At 37.3% G+C, this 17,735-nt stretch overlaps 1 protein-coding gene across 3 annotated transcripts in view; it reads right to left on the reverse strand.

Annotated features, from left to right (window-relative positions):
- ZFYVE9 (zinc finger FYVE-type containing 9) overlaps positions 1-17,735 on the reverse strand; it is a 219,099-nt gene that overhangs the window by 99,954 nt on the left and 101,410 nt on the right. The window lies entirely within an intron of this gene.

Consider the following 17,735-nt stretch of genomic DNA (forward strand, 5'->3'; position numbering starts at 1 on the left):
TCACATTCACGGGACTGAGTCCCACACTGGGCTCCATGCTGACACTGGAGCCTGCTTAAGATGTATTCATTCTCTCTCTCTCTCTCTCTCTCTCTCTCTCTCTCTCTCTCTCTCTCTCTCTCTCTCCCCCCCCCCCCCAGCTCCTCTCCCCTGGTGTCTCTCTCTAAAAAATAAAAAATAAATTTAAAAAATAAACAAGGGGCGCCTGGGTGGCTCAGTCGGTTAAGCGTCTGACTTCAGCACAGGTCACGATCTCACCGTCCGTGAGTTCGAGCCCCACGTCGGGCCCTGGGCTGATGGCCCAGAGCCTGGAGCCTGCTTCCGGTTCTGTGTCTCCCTCTCTCTCTGCCCCTCCCCCGTTCATGCTGTCTCTCTCTGTCTCAAAAATAAATAAACGTTAAAAAAAAAATTTTTTTAAATAAACAAGTAAAAAATAAAGTAACACTAAAATGAACATCTTTTTGTTTTATAGCTCTTGTTCTTTAGGAATTATCTTCCAAAGAAGGAATTATTGGCTCTAAGAATTGATATATATGGTATTTTAAATGTCTAAAAATGCTGATTTCAACTTAACATCAAATTGCAATGAGTGTTATCAACATTTTCTATTTTTCACTACATAGGTATAAAATTCCTACCTTTTTAATAGCTAATAAATTTAAATATTTCTCTAGTGATTACTCATCCACTTAAGCCTCTCCTTTGCCTATTTATATAATGAAAATGTGATGGTTTTAACAGAAGACACTTTTGTTAGCTGACATTCTGTAACCAACAACCAACTTCTGATTTGTTCTGTCAAAGGAAGCACCGATTTAAGACTGAATATCCTACTCTACCTTTTTCAAATAATTATCTTCTGGCTTAAAGAAAATTGTGGCCAGGGTATCTGACTGGCTCAGTTGGTAGAGCATGCAACTCTTGATCTTGGGATCATGAGTTCGAGCATCACATTGGGTGCAGAAATTAATTAAAAAACAAAAACAAAAAACAAAAACTGCCACCAACCTAGATGAATGGACAAATTCCTACAAATATAAAACCTGCCATAACTGAATCAGGGAGAAATAGCAACTCCAAATATATCTATAACTAGTAAGGAGACTGAATCAGTAATCAAAAACCTTTCAACAAAGAAACGCTCCAAATAAAACGGCCTTGATTGCTAAATGTTACCAAACATTTAAACAACACCAATCCTTCTCAAACTCTTCCAAAAAGCTGAAAAGGAAAGAACACTCCCTAACTCATTTTATGAAGCTAGCATTACCCTAATACCAAAGCCAAACAAGGCAATACAAAAAAAATTATAGACCAATATCCTTTATGAACATTGATGCAAAAAATACTCAATAAACTACTGGCAAACCAAATTTAACAGTACATTAAAAGGATTATGATCAAGGATGCAAGGACGGTTCAACATGGAAAAATCATGTAATATACCACATTAATAGAATGGAAAGAAATCCACATGATCAATGATACAGAAAAAGCACTAACAAAATCTAACATCTTTATGTGATAAAAACATGCAACACACTAAGAATAGAAGGAAACTACCTCAACATAAAAGGCCACATTTAAAAAACTCACAGCTAATATCATATGCAACGGTGAAAGACTAAAAGCTTTTCCTCTAAGATAGGAAAAATACAAGGATGTACAATTTTGACACTTATATTCAAGCTTAGTATTTGGAGTTTAGCCAGAGCAATTAGAAAAGGTAAACAAACAGGCATTCAGATTGGAAATGAAGAAAACTACCTCTGTTCACAGATGGCACGATCATATATGTAAAAAACACTAAAGATTCCACACACAAAATTGTAAAAACTAATACATTCAGCAAACTTGCAGGATGTAAAGTCAACCCACAAAAATCATTTGTATTTCTATACACTAATAATGAACAAGTCGAAAATGAAATTAAGAAAATGATTTCATTTACAATAGCATCAAGAATAAAATATTTAGAAATTGGGGCACCTGGGTGGCTCAGTCGGTTAAGCATCCAACTTCGGCTCAGGTAACAATCTCATGGTCCATGAGTTCAAGCCCTGTGTCCGGCTCTGTGCTGACAGCTCAGAGCCTGGAGCCTGCTTGGGATTCTGTGTCTCCCCTCTCTCTCTGCCCCTCCCCCATTCACACTCTCTGTCTCTCAAAACTGAATGTTAAAAAAAAATTAAAAATAAGTAAAAATAAAATACTTAGAAATGAACCTAACCAAGGAGGTAAGAGCCTTATGCACTGAAAATAACAAAAGAATGCTGAAAAAAAATTCAAAGAAGATACAGGGCGCCTGGATGGCTCAGTCGGTTGAACGTCTGACTTCGGTTCAGGTCATGATCTCGCCGTTGATGAGTTCCAGCCCTGCATCGGGCTCTGTGCTGACAGCTCAGAGCCTGGAGCCTGCTTCAAATTCTGTGTCTCCCTCTTTCTCTGTCCCTCCCTCACTCATGCTCTGTCTCTCTGTCTCAAAAATAAATAAAAATTTTTAAAAAAGATATAAATACACTGAAAGACAATTCATGAATTGGAAAACATTATTGTTAAGATGTCCCTACTACCTAAAATTATCTACAGATTCAATGTTATCTCTGTCGTAACAATCTTCACAGAAATAGAAAAATCCATCCTTAAATTCATATGGAATATTTTTTTAAATTTAAATCCAAGTTAGTTAACATATAGTGTATCATATGGAATCTCCAAAATAGTCAAATGATCTTAACAAAGAAGAACAAAGTTGGAAGATTCTCACTTCATGGTTTCAAAATTTACTACAAAGCTACAGTAACCAAAACAGTGTGATATTAGTATAAACACAGACATCAAGAACAATGGAATAAAACAGTGAGCCCAGAAATACAATCTCACATATATATATACAGTCAAATGATTTTGACTTGGGTGCCAAGACAGTTCAATGGGCAAAGGATAGTGTTTTGAACAAATGGTGCTGAAGAAACTGGATATCTACATTCAAAAGAATGAAACTGGATCCTTACACCATATACAAAAATTAACTCAAAGTGGATCAAAAACCTAAATGCAAGGGCTAAAATTATAAAACTCTTAGAAGAAAGTATAGGGGGAAAGATCATGACATTTGGTTTGGCAATGATTTTTTGGATATGACACAAAAGGCACAGACAGCAGCAACAACAACAACAACAACAACAAACAGGTTGAACATCAAAATTTAAAACTTTGTTGCATCAAAGGCACTACCAACAGAGTAAAAAGAACTTATAAAGAAAATATTTCCAAATCAGATATGTGATAAAGGATCGATGCCCAGAATATATAGAGAACTCTACAACTCAACAACAAAAAAATACTTCATAAAGAAACTACAGCCAGGGCACGTGGGTGGCTCAGTTGATTAAGCAACTGACTCTTCATTTCAGCTCAGGCCTTGATTTCAGGGTCATGAGTTCAAACCCCACAATAGGCTCCACGCTGGGCATGGAGCCTACTTAAAAAAAACCAAACACTACAGCCAATTTTCCATAAAGACATAATTAAAATAAGAAGTTACAATTTAATGATAATCTACTACATACAGTGTTAGGTAACATTATTTATTACTTTTAAAACTGATAATTCATTCAACAGATTTTTTTAAGTTTATTTACTTATTTTGAGAGAGAGAGAGAGAGAGCACACAGCAGTGGAGGGACAGAGAAAAGGAGAGAATCCCAAGCAGGCTCTGCACTGTCAGCACAGAGCCCAATGCAGGGCTCGATCCCATGAACTGTGAGATCATAACTTGAGCCGAAACCAAGAGCCAGACGCTTAACCAACTGAGCCACCCTGGCACTCCCAACAGATCGTTAGTATGTATTATCACCTTCATCCTACGGATGATCAAAGTACCTTGCCTGAGAGCATGAGGAAGCTAGTTAATGGCTGTGAGTTATTCTAAATCTAGGTGTTGAGAAATATTGATCCTTTTCCTCTTTAAAATGCTCTTCACATATTTCAACAAACTTTCTCAGTGTGAGAAATTACTACTTCTCTGCTTCCCAAGGAGCACAACCAGTTGTCATGTTTTAACACCAGATGACAAAATAAACCTTGAGAAAATTGATCTCTGAAGTTATAAACCAACATATTATCTTTTTTAAAAAAAGATTAAAAAATATTTTTGAGGGTGAGAGAGCAGTAAGTGCAAGAGGGGGGAGGGACAGAGAGAGAATCCCAAGCAACAAGCAGGCTTCACGCTGTCAGCACGTAGCCCGAAATTGGGCTCGATCCCAGGAACCATGAAATTATGACCTGAGCGAAAATCAAGAGTCAGATGTTCAACCAACTGAGCCATCCAGGCACCCCCAAACCAACAGGTTATCTTAATGTGCTTGTTACTCAGGGTTCTATGAAGGTTGTTCTATATTCACTACCAAAATTCTCAAATGTTAAACAAACTGACTGTAACTCAAGTTATTTAAAAGTAAATTGTGAGTATTTAACATATAATTTTATTTAAAATAAGAAATTGCCATCTAATATAAGAAGTACCAGATATTTTCCAACTTTCTTTTTGAAATAAATATATTTGCTTTGAAAACATGGTATAAATACAGACATTCCTCTAAGAAATGTTGAGGAAACAATATAAAAAACCACCATAAAACCTATTGAATTATTTCATTTTTATCCTTTCAACTATATTTAAAGGAAAAGACCATGTGTTATATAGCTAAGAAAGCACTGATTGGTTCGTAGTTCTACTATCTCAGTTTCTTCAACCGGAAAGTAGTAATAACACACTTTTCACATGGGTTTACTAGGAAAATGATACACAAATTACAGAGTATGTACTAAACAAACGTTTATCTACCTTCTGTTTCCCTCTTATCTGGCTGCCTAGGAGCTTTGCGGTCATAAGTCCACATGCTCCTAAAGTGGCCCTTACTAACTTAAGGACCTCAACTTTATGACTCCCTTATTCGGTTCTCCCTCCTCCTCCGCCCCCCAGAACCTCTAAAACCACTGCACACTGCTTTGGAGTGTGGGCTCTGTAAGTCAAAGAGCCTAAGTTTGAATCCTAACTCCACTTACTGGCTGTGTGATTCCCAACAAGTTACTCAATTTTTGTAGGGCAATTTCATCACTTATAAAATGTGGATTATAACACTAGCTACTTCGTAGGGTGTGTGTGTGTGTGTGTGTGTGTGTGTGTGTGTGTGTGTGTGTGTGTGTGTATTTTAAGTTTATTTATTTACTTTGAGGTAGGGAGGGGCAGAGAGAGAGGGAGAGAGAGAGCCCCAAGCAGGCTTCATGCTGTCAGTGCAGAGCCAGATGTGGGGCTTGAACCCATGAACCGGAAGATCATGACCTGAGCCAAAATCAAGAGTCAGACACTTAACCAATTGAGACACCTAGGTGCCCCTAGGGTGTTATACATATTAAATAAGATACTGTAAGTAGCATTTAGAAAAGTGCCTGGCACACAGTAAACACTCAATAAATATTAGCCATCTCATTATCCTCACCACCACTACCACCACCATCATCATCATCTATCTGCTTCCCACCACAAAGCATTTGCAGCTTTGTAATTGTTATTTATTTCACATATTTAAGTTCTGTGATCTATGGAAACATGAGTGGTATGTTTAAATAGAGTAGCTCAGCCATTCTGCTTTTTTCTTTCATCTCTTTGGTTAAAAATAGTACACTAAGCATTAAGTATATGCTTGCTAAATGCTTCAATGAAAGAACAAATAAAATGGAAATGGATAGACAGATGGCAACATAGACTAGCCCTATAGAACTTTTGTTGCTTCTCCAATAATTGCTTGTATTGCAAAGATAATGCAACAAGTTCACAATGTCTCCAAATACTGACCTTATCCCATGAAGTCAGGACTATACTAGCATAAAATTACTGAAAATTTGATACCTAGTTTCACAAGGCTATCAAAATTTCAATTCTCTAACTAGGTTTTACTTTCCCACTCCAAGGTAACTACCTCTCCCCTCTCAAACCCTCATCATCTATCCCTATTTCGTCTCTCTCTGTGTTTATATTTTCTTGTTTTTTAAGTTTATTTATTTTTGAGAGAGACAGAGACAGCCTGAGCAGGGGAGAGACACAGAGAGAGAGGGAGAGAGAGAGAGAGAGAGAGAGAGAATCCCAAGCAAGCTTTGCACTGTCAGTACAGAGCCTGATGTGGGGCTTGAACCCATGAACCACGAGATCATGACCTAAGTTGAAACCAAAAATCAGATGATTAACCTACTGAGCCACTCGGGTGCCCCAATGTTTATATTTTCTATATGAAGTATGAGCCAAGCAGATATAAATTTTTTTCATGCTCTCACCAATAAATCCATAAACCTATCTTCATCTGTCCCCATCTTCTCTTCCTCTCTCCTGTTGAAGACCAAACCCTAAATATGTCATAAATCTTATCCATTTGGCCTTCTCAAGGATTTTTCTCTTCCTCTGATCCCTTTTCTTCTAAAACAACCTGTCTATAGAATCATTCATTACATTAAATACAACAGTAAATATCTCCTATCCTTTAAAAAAATTCATCTATAACCACCATCTTCATCTAGTAAGTGTTCCAATTTTTTTTTCTGTTCTCCCTCACAGCAAAACTTCTTGAAAAAACCATCTCCACTTCCTTACTTCTCATTCCATATTCAACCCATTCCCCATTTTCAACCCATTCTGGCTTCTGTATCCACAGCTCTACCAAGTCTGCTTTTATCAGAGTCTGATGCAGACAAGTCCATTGGTCCCTTTCCTGTCCATATCTTATTTACCTCCCATCAGCACTTTATATAGGTGATAACCCCCTCCTCTGCCAAACTATTCTTCTTTTGAGTTTCAAGACACCACATTTTCTTTGTTTTCTGCCTAACTCTCTGGCCATGCATTCTCTGTCACTTGTATTAGGTCTTCCTCCTCTGCTTGACCTCAATGGCTCACCCTGGGCCCCTTTTCTTCCCTCTGTAAACTCTTCCCTAGGTAAGCTTATCCATTCCCATGGCTTCTCACTGTATTCTTCATATGACCTGCAGAACACTACATGAGCTATTCCCTGACTTACTCTCCACACTCTTTTTATGGGACTCTTCCCTTACTATATTTTAACCATACTGGATTCCTTTCAATTTCTTGTACAGGTGCCTTCCTACCTTGGCCCATGCTGTTCTCTCTTCCTGAAGCATTCTTTTCTCTCTGTACTTTGAATGGCTGACTCCTCAACTGTCATGTGTCATCTAAACGGTCATTTCTTGGGGCTCCTGGGTGGCTCAGTTGGTTAAGTGTCTGACATCGGCTCAGGTCATGGTCTCACAGTTCACGAGTATGAGCCCTGCACTGGGCTCTGTGCTGACAGCTCAGAGTCTGGAGCCTACTTCGGATTCTGTGTCTCCCTCTCTGCCCGTCCCCTGCTCACCCTCTGTCTCTCTCTCAAAAATGAATAAACATAAAGAATAAAAAATAAACTGTCATTTTTCAGAGGACTTCCCAGATCCCCTTCCCCCTCCATCTTTTATATTATCCCTCCTTGTTCATTTCCTTCATAGTCCTTATCACAATTTGTAATTACACATTTGTTTGCTTTTGGTTATTCCCACTAATCTTTACATAAGGGTAGGAATCATAATGTCTTTAGTGTAAATTCAGCACCCAGCATAGTAACAGACAAATAACAAGCACACAATATTTAAGTAAATTAATGATCTGGCACTCACTTATTCATTCATTAACAGACGTTTGTTGAACAATTTGTAAGTGACAGGTACTGTGGGGCCTAAATGCTGGGAATAAAAGATAAATCAGAATCAATAACACGATCCTTATAGTCCAATGAGAATGACAGAGACAGTACTGTGTGACAAATGCTATGACATGGGTGAGGTAGACTTTCAGCCAACACAATTTTGAAGAATGTGAATGGAAAATATTGCCCTAACTTCATTAGAAACCAAGTTTAATCCAAAAGTTTTTCCTGTTTTACCATGCTGGAATGGTTCAAATCACAATGTGAATAATAAGACAAGTTTTTAGGCAGAGTATGAGGAAAAGTGAATTACCAAGGAATATTCTATTTTTAAAGTAGCCATTTCTTACTGTTCTATGTGTTGGTTTCCATCAATAGGTAAGTAAATATGAAATCAGGAAAATAAACTTGTTTTGGGTTGAATTGTCCTTAAATAAGAGAAACACGTGAATAATTTAAAATATTTCTGGGGTGGGGTGCCTAGCTGGCTTAGTTGGTTAAGCGTCCAACTTTGGCTCAGGTCATGATCTCATGGTTCATGAGTTCAAGCCCTGTGTTGGGCTCTGTGCCAACAGCTCAGAGCCTGGAGTCTGCTTCAGATTCTGTGTGTGTGTGTGTGTCTCTCTCTCTGCCTGTCCCCGTTTGCACTGTGTCTTTCTCTCTCTCAAAAATAAACATTTTTTAAAAATCTAAAAATAAATAAATAAAATATTTCTGGGGTACCTGGGGGTGCTGTCAGTTAAATGTCTAACTCTTGATTTCAGCTCAGGTCATGATCCCAGGGTTTGGGATCAACAGGATTGTCAAGATCTGCACTGAGCATGGAACCTGCTTAAGATTCTCTCTCTCTCTCCCTCTGCACCCTCCCTGGTTAACACTCTCTCCAAATGTCAATTGATGAATGGATAAAGAAGATGTGGTATATATATGCAATGGAATACTACTCAGCAATAAAAAAGAATGAAATCTTGCGATTTGCAACAACGTGGATGGAACTGGAGGGTATTAGGCTAAGCAAAATAAGTCAGTCAGAGAAAGATATCGTATGTTTTCACTCATATGTAGAACTTGAGAAACTTAACAGAAGACCATGTGTGAAAGGAAGGGGAAAAAAATAGTTACAGAGAAGGAGGGAGGCAAACCATAAGAGACTATTAAATACAGAGAACAAACTGCTGGTGCGGGAGAAGGGAAAATGGGTAATGGGCACTGAGGAGGGCACCTGCTGGGATGAGCACTGGGTGTTGTATGTAAGCGACAAACCACAGGACTCTACCCCAAAATGAAGAGCACACTCTATATACTGTATGTTAGCCACCTTGACAATAAATTATATTTTAAAAAAATGTTTAGGGGTACCTGGGTGGCTCAGTCCACTAAGTGTCTGGCTCTTGATTTTGGCTCAGGTCATGATCTCATCGTTCATGGGTTTGAGCCCAACGTCTGGCTCCATGCTGACAGTGCAGAGCCAGCTTGGGATTCTCTCTCTCTCCCTCTCTCTCTGCCCCTCCCTTGTTCATGCACACAGGTTCTCTCTCTCAAAATAAATAAATAAACTTTAAAAAAATTTCTCATCCAAAAAATTGTAACTATGTATGGGAACAGATATTAACGACTTACAGTGGTGATCATTTCACAATACATGCAAATATTGAATCATTATCTTATACACCTGAAACTAACACCATGTTGTATGTCAATTATACCTTGATTTTTTAAAAAAGACATGGAGGAAAAGCATAAGAGACTGTTAAAAACTGAGAACAAACTGAGGGTTGATGGGGGGTGGGAGGGAGGGGAGGGTGGTTGATGGGTATTGAGGAGGGCACCTTTTGGGATGAGCACTGGCTGTTGTATGGAAACCAATTTGACAATAATTTCATATATTGGAAAAAAAATAAAAATAAAATAAAAAGACATGGAGGAAATGTAAATGCATATTACTAAGTGAAAGAAGCCAGTCTGAAAAGGTTACATGACTGTATGATCCCAATTATAAGACATTCTGGAAAAGGCAACAGGAACAGTAAAAAGATCAATGAGGGATGCCTGGGTGGCTCAGTCAGTTAAGATTCCAATTTTGGCTCAGGCCATGATCTTGAGATTCGTGGGTTCAAGCCCCGTGTCAGGCTCTATGCTGACAGCTTAGAGCCTTGAGCCTGCTTCAGACTCTGTGTCTCCCTCTCTCTCTCTGCCTCTCCCCTGCTCGCACTCTGTCTCTGTCTCTCTCAAAAATAAATAAACATTAAAAAATAAAATTAAAAAAAAAACAAAACCCAGATCAGTGATTGCTGGCAGTTCCGATGGCAGGAAGGAAGGCACGCACAAGTGGGGCACAAGGGATTTTTAGGATAGTATAATTACTCTATAGGATACTATAATAGGACACATATTATGCATTTATCAAAACCCACAGAACTGTACAACACAAAGAGTGAAACCTAAAGTAAACCACAGCATATATTTCTTTTATAGGACTTTAGTCAATAACAATGTATTGACATTGGTTCATCAATTTTAACAAATGTACTACACTAGTGGCAAGATGCTAATAATGGGGTCAACTACAGGTATGTGAGAATTCTGTACTTTCTGTTCAATTTTTCTGCTCTAAAAAAATAGTCTATTTGGGTTTTGTTGTTGTTGGTCGTTTTTTTTTAAGTTTATTCATTTTGAGAGAGGGAGAGTGCAAAGAGCAGGGGAGGGGAAGAGAGAGAGGGAGAGAGAAAATCCCAACAGGATCTGCATTGCTAGCACAGAGCCCAGTGCAGGGCTTGATCTCACAAATCGCGAGATCATGACCTGAGCCAAAATTAAGAGCTGGACACTCAACTAACTGAGCCACCCAGGTGCCCCTGTCTATTTGTTTTTTTAAGTGGGTATGTCTAGTAAGCCAAACTAGGGACTAGGGATATGTAGAAGTAGACAGAAGATTGTCATCATAAATATTACTTTTTTTTTTAAGGTTTATTTATTCATGCTGAGAGAAAGAGAGAGAGAGATGGGGGGAGGGGCAGAGAGAAAGGGAAAGAGAGAGAATCCCAAGCAGGCTCTATACCATCAGCACAGAGTCCAACACGGGGCTCCATCTCACAAACCATGAGACCATGAGCTGAGCCAAAATCAAAAGTCAGATGCTCAACTGACTGAGCTACCCAGGCACCCCAATATTATTTTATTTTATTTTTTTTTTATTTTAAAGTAATATTAAAATACACTGTATTTTAACTACGTTGGGATTAAAACATTTTAAAAAGTGTGCCATGAACTGAGGAATAGGATTATTGATGCCTGGGTTCCAAAATAGGTAAAGTAAATCTAATATGAAATAAAAGAAATTTCTGCCCTTGTAGAGATGACAAAGCACACGGCACATCCTAGAGCTCTCAGAATGAAAACTCTTGTAACACCTGGATGAAGTCAATATTGACAAATGCCCTTGGAATCCTGCTAAAACATTACATAGGATATAATCAAATTTGGTATCAGGCAAGTTTGTCATAACTTGCATGCAACAGGCACTAGTCATTCAATTAAAAAGGTCTTACTTGAAGACAGTTTCTGTGACTTATTTTCATGGCATTATACAGAGAGACACTGTTATAAAGAGAGTCTTACATGCTTGAAATGATCAACATGTACTTTAACACTGGCACATAACAAGGTGACAAGGGAAAGATTCTCTTATTTAGCTGCCTTTTACAATATAACATTCATTTACAAATATTTAACATTTCTGTAACCTCTATTTACAGTAAACAAAGTTGAAAATCTTCAATTCTGTCAAGATTCCTTGACCAAAGTCAGAGCATAAAATAACAGAGTGACAGCATAAACAGACATGATTTTGTGTATCTTGTCATCTTAGGTTATATACTGAAAAATGATTTTCCTATGATTAAAAAATAAGCAACAGTGGGCGCCTGGGTGGCTCAGTCGGTTGAGCGTCGGACTTCAGCTCAGATCATGATCTCACAGTCTGTGACTTCGAGCCCCACGTCGGGCTCTGTGCTGACAGCTCGGAGCCTGGACCCTGCTTCAGATTCTATGTCTCCCTCTCTCTCTGCCCCTCCCCTACTCATGCTCCATCTCTCTCTGTCTCAAAAATAAATAAAAACATTAAAAAAAATTTTTTTAAATAAACAACATCAAATTTTTTCATACTCTGGAATAATATTCTTTTACCCCAGATAGAATCATAACATTGTAACTCTTCCCTAATATTTCAGGTGAGTGTAATTGTTAACTTCTAAAAAATTATTTTTAAAAATGGTTTTATTCAGTATTAAATTTGAATAGTTATTTTAAATGATATTTTAATTCTTTAAAGTATATTTTCACTTAAACTAAAAATATGGTATAATGACATAAATATCAAAATATTATATAGTTCTGTTACATATCTTTATAGATAAAATTACTCCACAGGGTGCTTGGGTGGCTCAGTTGGCATCTGACTCTTGATTTCGGCTCAGGTCGTGATCTCCAGCTTATGGGTTTGAGCCCCACTGCCAGTGCAAAGCCTGCTTGGGATTCTCCCTCTCTCTCCTTTTCTCTGCTCCTCCCCTACTCACATGCTCTCTCTCTGTCTCTTAAAATAAATAAACTTTAAAAAATAAAATTACTCCTGACATTACTGATTACATATTCAAATTAAAAGCAAAGCTAGATATTGACTGTATTTGCCATTTTATACATAAACATATGTATTATATAAATTATATAAACTTACAAAATATTTATATAATATACAAATATAAAATTATATAAAATGCTTTATAATTACATTTGTAAATACTCAATATATGTTAAGTATCCATAATCCCTAATCCCAAGTGTCTGAAACGGGGAAGCTTTTTAGAACTATATTAAAAATTAATCTACATCATTTTTCAATATGTCACTTTGACATTAGACATGTCATCAAGCTATTTTTTTTTAAAACTGTAAGTGATAAAGATCACATGTCCCTAAAGGGATCTTGAAGAAATTAGTATGAGAAATGAATCAAAAAGGAAACAGTAATTGCAAAAAAAAAAAAAAAATGCTCACTGTAGCACACTTAACTGACACTTTGACAAATAGCATTCCAGTCTAACAGAGATGACTTCCAGAAAACACACTTTCAGCACAGTACGCTTCAAAATGTTTAATGATGGACTCTTCCCACATAGTGACCTTAGCTAATCAGTATTTAGTAATAATTTTACAGAGATAAATCAATGCTAATACAATCTTTCCATTTCCTTTTCTATTTTTTTTAACCACAGAAATTCATATAAGCTCTTTCAGAGCTGCAAGGAAACAGAAATAAAGTCTATGCAATCTCCTCCTTTTACAGAAGAGGAAACAGAAGCCCACAGCTCTTTCATACTCATTCCAGTACTCTTTTCCACATTATCTACCTTACAGTTCTCTTCTCTGTTCCATCTATTCAAATCACTAATGCAATAAAAAATTGTCTACTCAAGTTATACTTTTAAAGTCAATTACAATGAAAAAAATAATTGTGAGTAAATTTGAATGGTATATAATACTGCCACCCTCCTCCTCGTCCAACGACTTGGTGCCCGTATTGTTCTTTTTCTATTTTGTAGGTCAAGACCTGGTAGGTAAAATCCTAAAATCCTGCTACTCTACCATCACCTGATAGCACCAATCACTCAGAATTTTTGTCTTCCTTATAAATTCAAATACTTAAATTCCCAGTCCTTTACTCCTGCCCCAAACTAAGTTAACTCAAAGACAATGACTTATATTTCTAGTAAGCAATTCAAGTACACATAAATTTTGCTGCTGTGTCCAGTGTGGTAGAGCATCAGGCTTTGGAGTCCGACAGATTTGTCTTAAAATCAACGCACTCTCATTGTCAAACTCTGAGGATTTAGGCAAATTACTTAACCTTTCTGAGGTGCATTTTTCTCACCTGTAATTACATCTCAGAGAATTGTAATATTAAACTAGATAAGCCTAGCATAAAGTAGAAGTATTCAAAATGTTATTCTAGGGGCGCCTGGGTGGCTCAGTCAGTTAAACGTTCGACATGGCTCAGGTCATGATCCCAGGGCTCATGAGTTCCAGCCGCACATTGGGTTCTGTGCTGACAGGTCAAAGCCTAGAGCCTGCTTCAGATTCTGTGTCTCGCTCCCTCCCTCTCTGCCCCTCCTCTGCTCACACTCCATGTCTCTCTCTCTCAAAAATGTATAAACATCAAAAAAAAATTTTTTTTAATGTTACTCTATTTTCTTCTTTCACATCATCTCAAACAAATACAAAATATCCAGGTAATAATTGCCAGTTAAACAGTTATACTTTTAAAAAATATTTTTACGCCTGCTTCTGTTAAATAGTAAATAGAGCAGTCATTAACCAGCTGGCACCAAATAAATAATAATTGGACACATCAGTGATGATAAATGATAAAGTGTGACAAAGCCTTGAAAATGACCAAACAGAAGATAAACAGCTTTTTTTTCTTTTAGAAATTCTTCTTCACTTTAAAAACTCCTCTTTCCTTTACTCTTTTTTTTTTTAAATGTTTATTTATTTTTGAGACAGAGAGAGACAGAGCATGAACAGGGGAGGGGCAGAGAGAGAGGGAAACACAGAATCTGAAACAGGTTCCAGGCTCTGAGCTGTCAGCACAGAGCCCGACGTGGGGCTCGAACTCACGGACAGTGAGATCATGACCTGAGCTGAAGTCGGACGCTTAACCGACCTAGCCACCCAGGCGCCCCTTTCCTTTACTATAAAACTCAATGTTTTCTTAGGCCTTTGAAGTCAAAGTCAAAACATTAATGGGAAATGGAGCTTGACAGAGGACGAATAACCACTATTTGCTGGAGTCAGTGATTTCCACAGGAAATGAATATGAGTTTATAATAATGGTGATAATTTGAATTTAAAGGGCACCTTTTGGGGAAAGAGTTCTCTGTATTCTTTCTACTCTATAATTTATCATCTATCATACAGGAGAAGTAGGGATTATACTGCTATATGGAGCAATTGTCTAAATTAATGTGTGAAATCATAAAACTCACATTTGCTGAGCATCTTAGAGTGTGACATACTTTTCCAATTAATAATGAAGACTGGAATCCAGATCTCCATTACAGCAATACAGAAATAAACTGCAACATTTTAACACTTTCATAAATTCTAGTTTAATTATTTTATATTTTACTTAATTACATTTAACCAAGATGAATGTTATAACAACTCTACTGCTTATCAAGAATTGAATATAGGGGTGCTTGGGTGGCTCAGTCACTTAAGTGTCCGAACTTCAGCTCAGATCATGATCTCACAGTTTGTGAGTTCGGGCCCCACGTGGGGCTCTGTGTTGACAGCTCGAAGCCTGGAGCCTGCTTCTGGTTTCTGTGTCTCCTTCTCTCTCTCTGCCCCTCCCCTGCTCGTGTTCTGTCTCTCCTTCTCTCTCTCAAAAATGAATAAACATTTAAAAAAGAATTTAAAATTTTTTTTAAAAATAGGGGTACCTAGGTGGCTCAGTCAGTTAAGCGTCAGACTTGGGCTCAGGTCATGATCTCGTGGTTCATGAGTTCAAGCCCCGCATTGGGCTCTATGCTAACAGCTCAGAGCCTGGAGCCTGCTTCGGATTCTGTGTCTCCCTCTCTCTCTGCCCTCCCTAGCTCACATTCTGTCTCTGTCTCTCTCAAAATATAAATAAACATTCAAAAAAATGTTTTTTAATTAAAAAAAAAAGAACTTAAGCTTTAAACTATGCTAAATAATTTCCTACAATGTTCTATTAACTCCTTCTATCATGTGTATTTTTATCTTGTCCCATTCTTTTGTGAATTTATTTCCCTTTTCCCACCTGTACTTTTCCACCTGTACTCTGATGTGATCTCATTTATCTCACACACTTTAGAACCTTGCCCCATAAATTATACCTACTTTTTTACATCGCCCTCTCAAAATAGTCATTTTGTAACATGACTTTCCTGACTCCCTCTGCCATTCTTAGAAAAATTAAGCTCTTATCCCTCAATGATCCTAGATTATTTCCTTCATACCACTAGTATAAATGAAGAGACATGCTGGAAGTGATATGACTGAAAGAAAGGGTACCAGGGCTCTTGCAATATTCAAGCTATGAGATCCTAGGCATATTCCTTGACCATTCTGAGCCTCTGCTTCTTTATCAAATAGGGAAAAATTAACAACCCATTCTACACGGATATAATGAGGATTAATGAGAACAAATATAAGGCATATATAATTGGCTTTTAACACAATGTATATACTTTGTTGTAGAATGGTCTGTTTGTCTACTCAGATCAGTGGTTCACAATTTCTTTTAGAATTTTTTTAAACTCCGGGAAATCCAAATAGTCCTCTCTCAACTTACTGAAATCAGTGCCCTTGATTACAAACTCCTTGAGGTCAATGAAGTCATATATTGCAATTTTTGTATCTCTGCATCTCCAATATCTAGCCCAGAACCTTTCATATATTAGATGCTTAATATATCCTCATAAGAGCAAAGAGTATTAAGCTATAGGTATTAAGTAGAGAAATTACCGGGTATGCAAACTAAATTTCTTTTTTCAGCAGTGAACAATATTTTACAAAATCACATTGTTTGGGGTATTTTTCTAGCTATTTCCCCAGTATAATCTCATTAGTAGCTAGAAAAAGTATACAATTGTTTATAAGTTCTTTTCTTCCAAGAAGTTCAAGGATTTTTACAAACATTTCTCACCAATCCCTAGAACATCTCTGATGTAACTGGAGATAAAAAGGAAAAAAACCAGAATATGAATCCATAATCCACGTGAATTCCTAAATTCATAAATGCCACTCAGCAAAACTTCCATCTAATTTTTCAATTTGTGAACATTTTGCCACCATTTCCTTTCTAAATACACCTGAGTTACCTATTTGCTCATTACATCTGGATATGCTGGTCTGGAACATTATTATTTGCTCAAGAAAGCAAAATTTTCAGAAAGCATTCTACAGAGTAAGCGACACACAGAGCTACATAAAAATGACAACTCTAATTCCTTAATAGAAAACTGATTGTTCAGGCTACTGAGTTTATTTCAGACTACAAGATATTTAAGAATTAAACAAACTATTTTCTTCAAATTTTAATAATCAGAGACCAGCAGCCCAATCACAGCTTTAACTTCTTTCTGCTCCTCATCATTTTGTTCTTTTGTACCCTTTCTGACTGCCCAGCCAGGAAACATTCTCTTCCTTCTCCGTATTAACAGAATCCCACTTGTGTTCAGGCAACATTGGGCTCAGCCCCAGAGGATGAATCATGATTCATCTTAGCCAATCAATTCTGTTCCCCTTTATCAATAATTGGTATAAAATTGCACCTGTGGTCTAGACCTGACCAATAAACTGAAAAAAGTTGCCAGGGATTCTTTCCTCCTTGATGAGACTGCAGCAAGAATAGGCTCATTTGACCCCAATTTCCCTGTACTTGAGAAGCTGCCAGGTTGAACTTGATGCTTACAGCAATGCCACTCTCTTGAGATCATGAGTGGAAGACCAAGGAAACTTTAGAGATCCTCACTCTACGCCCAGACATAAGTGAGTCTCTATCTTCAGGCTTCCTGTTACATGAAATGCTATTTTGTCTAAATCACAAAGAGTCAGATACCCCGTTCCTTGAAGGTGAAAGCATCCTAATTAACACAAACAGACCAATAAATCATGCAAGAAGGGAAGTAGAGATTAATTACTGAGCACTATTACATCTGTAATCTCATTTAATCTTCATAAAGCCAAATGAAAATTACTAATCTTTTCTTTAGTTTTTATAAAACTAAAGCTTAATAAAGTATAGTTAAAAAATAACAAAGCTGAAATTGGAATCCATACCTGACACCAAACTTCGCAGTCTTTTTAAAAATATAAAATCCCTTCCTCCTAGTTCATAGCTCTTGTTAAAAAGACAAATCAGTAAGTTGATATGTTACAGCGAGGAAACTTAGGGAGACCTAAGGA

Source organism: Panthera onca, chromosome C1 (genome assembly GCF_046562875.1).
Source record: "Panthera onca isolate mPanOnc1 chromosome C1, mPanOnc1 haplotype 2, whole genome shotgun sequence".
Taxonomy (NCBI): domain Eukaryota; kingdom Metazoa; phylum Chordata; class Mammalia; order Carnivora; family Felidae; genus Panthera; species Panthera onca.